The sequence below is a fragment of the Lontra canadensis genome, unplaced genomic scaffold (genome assembly GCF_010015895.1).
Source record: "Lontra canadensis isolate GAN:19392208 unplaced genomic scaffold, GSC_riverotter_1.0 scaffold43, whole genome shotgun sequence".
In the NCBI taxonomy this organism is placed as follows: Eukaryota; Metazoa; Chordata; class Mammalia; order Carnivora; family Mustelidae; genus Lontra; species Lontra canadensis.
Genome location: NW_022631037.1, coordinates 14,763,175 through 14,767,463, shown reverse-complemented (window position 1 = coordinate 14,767,463; position 4,289 = coordinate 14,763,175). Strand labels below are relative to the sequence as shown.

Genomic DNA, 4,289 nt, shown 5'->3' with positions numbered 1-4,289 from the left:
GGGGAACCCTCCTACACTGTTGGTGGGAATGCAAGCTGGTGCAGCTGCTCCAGAAAACAGTATGGAGGTGCCTCAAAAGTTGAAAATAGACCTACCCTGCGACCCAGTAATTGCATTCCTGGGTATTTACCACAAAGATACAAAGATAGTGATCCAAAGGGCATGTACACCCCCATGTGTATAGCAGTGATGTCCACAATAGCCAAACTATGGAAAGAGCCTAGATGTCCATCAACAGATGAACATATAAAAAAGATGGGATATATATATATATATATACACACACACACACACACACACACACACATATATAATGGAATATTATGCAACCATCAAAAAAACAAAATCCTGCCATTTGCCACGATGAGGATGTAACTAGAGGGTATTATGCTAAGCGAAATAAGTCAATCAGAGAAAGACAATTATCATATGATCTCACTGATATGAAGAATTTGATAAACAAGACTCAATCATAGGGGAAGGGAGGGAAAAATGAAACAAGATGAAACCAGAGGGAGACAAACCATAAGAAACTCTTAATCTCAGGAAACAAACTGAGGGTTGCTGGAGGAAAGGAGAGTGGAAGGGCTAGGGTGGCAGGGTGATGGACACTGGGGAGGATATTGCTATGGGGATGCTGTGAATTATGTAAGACTGATGAATCACAGACCTGTACCCCTGAAACAAATAATACATTATATGTTAATAAAAAAAAGTTTTACAAAAAAGTATATACCTTCTAAAACTGTAGTCAAGATTAAATTAATTAAAACATGTACAGCCTTTAGAATAGTGTGTACCAACTGTCAACCTCCAGGTCCATCTTTTTATACTCTGTGATGCTTGGGGTGAGGACTCTTAATCTCCTTTGCCTGACTTTCTAGTAGATTCCACCAATGGAGGGCACTAGAAAGAGCCTGTAAGGCCCAAGGAAGAGAAGGTCTTATTGCCCCAGCATCCAGTCCTTTATCAGGCAGCCACAATAGATTCTAGTCTCCAGCTTCTTTCCATGATGCTCCAAAAATAGCATCACTGCACCCCCTCAGAAACACCTATACCAGCAAGGGGGTGACTCCCACCCATGAAGGCCCACAACTCTGGCCCCACAGGGCCTCTCCCCTGAGCTTCTAAGGCAAGAGCACCAATTGGGCAGCCCCCGGGGTCTGTGCCCAGCTCTGTAGGGCCACTCTGCCAAGCATCTGGGTTCAGTTGCCCCCAACCTCTTCTTCCCAGTCCCCACCCTAAGGCTGGTAGCCTGCTTCTTGTGTTTGTTACCTCAGTTTTCCTTTTTGGCTTTTTCAGTCCTCCAATAACTATTTAACCAATCCCCTAACTTAAAATTCTCTCTGTTGAAATACTTTGTGTGAGGTTTTCCCGACTAAACTTGATACAGAAGTATTTACATCATAAATGTCAGTTATCATTATTTTCCAATCTTCCTTCCTCAACCATTCCTTCCATGTGTTCCAACCCCAAAACTCCATCCCATGATCCATGCCCTACTGTTAAGTACTACAGAAACCAGGAAAAATAAGACATAGTCTCTGCTTTGAAGGAGATTACATTCTAGCTAAGAACCAACATTTAGGGGCGCCTGGGTGGCTCAGTGGGTTAAAGCCTCTGCCTTCAGCTCAGGTCGTGGTCCCAGGGTCCTGGGATCGAGCCCCGCATCGGGACTCTCTGCTTGGCTGGGAGCCTGCTTTCTCCTCTCTCTCTGTCTGCCTCTCTGCCTGCCTCTCTGCCTACTCGTGATCTTTGTCTGTCAAATAAATAAAATCTTAAAAAAAAAAAAAAGAACCAACACGTGTACAAAAACTGTAGCCAAGTTTTATGGGTAGATAAGGGTTGCAATCAAGGCCCAAGAAGGCCTGGCCAACTCTACCAGGGACAGGGGCAGCATAGGGGCAGAACATGGAAGAAGTCATTGTTTTCCTTGCCCCAAAGACATTTATCTCTTTTCTAAACATTGTCTAATCAAAACGACTTATTCCAAACCCTGCAGGCATCTCTGATCACTGAGCCTCTCCACTGTATTTCTTCCTGTGGACATTCTCACAGTGCCTATCCGGAGAATTGCCCCGAAATGACCTGACAGTGTCACACGCAAGGCTGAATGATTTGCATAAGCAATTCTCATGTCATCTTTATTTAATTCTTGAAGTAAGACTATAGTAGGTGTATATTACTATTTTTCCCAAATTTGTAGTTGAGAAAACTGAAGCCCAAATAACTTGATCTAGGTCTCACAACATGTAATTTATAATTTGGATTCAAACCTAGCTCCAGCACTCCTCCCACTACCTTGTCTTGTACTTAATTATACATTGTTTGAATCATATGCAAAGGGATATCTAGCCTTTTCCATCAGAGTTGGTACTCTTGGAGGGCAGGCACCATGCCTTCTATTTTTCTCTCTCTCCTACAGTTTTCAGAATGTATTACAGATTGAATAAATATTTGATTTATAATGAATAGATTTGCTTACCAGTGTCCTTTACTGTAGTTATGTACTAGCTTTGGCCAGGACATCTTAATATTACCTTGAATTAAAGTGGAAGGACTTTTCTAAAAGTTTGATGGGAGGTGACTACCGGCTTTGGCAGTAGTTTTGAAAAATGAAATAGGCAGGTCAGCAGTTTGGCTTTTCTGAAAAGTTTGGTGTTTTGCAAAGAGAGGAAAGCTCATTTTTCAGACCATATATGGTCTTATGGACCTATTTTTAATATGTTCAGGCTCCTGGTTAAAAATAAAAAACAATGCCCTTTGAGAGCTTATTTATACATAATTGCATACACAGACAATGTAGTGGATCAGTACAGAAAATCATCTAGCAGGCTCTGAACTTCCCAATGAAGATGATTTTTTTTTTTTTATTTCTGATACTCATTTATTCCCTCAAATCCATGAAAAGATAGCAAGGTGAATGTGGCAGGAAAAAAGTCCCAGAGGTTTTGACTTCCCAAATATATCCAGAACACATATTTTAAGAAAGATCATTTCTTACTTTCTGGGAAATCACTCTTGATTCTTTACACTCAGCAGTGATCCTTTTTAAGAACAATTTCTGGTTGGCAAAAAAGAGGAAAGTTAGAAAAGACAGTGACATATTTGCCCGTGATTGAGTAAGTAGAGAACCTACACTGATACCATTTTGAAACAGCAACAGGAAGCACATTTTAAATGTAGCAACACAACCAAATAAAACTGAAGGAGAGCTCATCCCACAGCTGATAAATAAGAAGTTAGTGAGTTATTTGTACGGGATTATACAAACAACAACAGGGAAACTTTATGATGGACAGAAGCTGTATTCCCTGAGACAGCTCCATATAAAAGACTCAGAGAACAGCTCTGTAGAATATCTTCCTTTGCAACAAAATGTCTTGCTGTGAGTCTGGTCTCCAAGGCTGCTGCAGCATCCCCGCAGGTCCTGCCATCACCATCTGCTCCTCTGACCTGTGCTGTCAACATGGAGTCGACCTGCCCAGCACCTGCCCACATGAGATCAGCCTCCTCCAGCCCGCCTGCTGCAACACCTGCCCCCCACCCTGCTGTGAGCCTGACTCCTACGTTCCATCATGCTGGCTGCTCAACAGTGGCCACCCTCCTCCACACCTGAGCGGGATCTCTGTCACAACCTGTGTCCAGCCCGGTGAGTGTGAAGCACCAGGCTGCTAGCCAAAGATAGGTCCAAGAGCTTGCCCACACTGCCCCAAGGGACAACGATAGTCATTAAGGGCCACTCAGCAAATGGTCTTTAATTAAAAGCTGTGGAAGAAAATGTTCTGACCCTGTGCCTTCAGTTTTGCAGAACTGTTCTACATTTTGAATGATTTCCAGTGAGAAGTCAAATAAACACTGTCATGGACCTCCTCACTTTAAAACTAAATAAACACCACTGTGCCCAAACCACGTGCTGTCTCGTGTTTAATGCTATAATTACCAAACAACTCTTGACACATGTGTGCACATCATAAACCTATAAATACGTCCAGCAGAATGACACCATCTGATGACATCAGCATAAATCTCACAGGCAAAAGGAAGCCTCACAAGGATATGTACATACTTGAAGAAAATTGCCTGAATGGTCAAATATATTAAATCCTAAGATTAAAATCATTTTAAATTCCAAGGTCAGCTCTTACTTTTAATTTTAATATTTCCCTGCCTCTTTAAGTAACTACATCGTGTTTCTCCTTTTAAAGATTCTGAGAAACTGGCAATTAAATATCCACATACAGAAGAAACCCCAAAAACTGAGCTGAGCCATATTTTTTAATCATTTA

At 41.8% G+C, this 4,289-nt stretch overlaps 1 pseudogene; it reads left to right on the top strand.

Moving 5' to 3' along the window:
• Positions 1 to 3,378: 3,378 nt before the first annotated feature.
• Positions 3,379 to 3,729, top strand: LOC116875973 (annotated as a pseudogene).
• Positions 3,730 to 4,289: the final 560 nt, after the last annotated feature.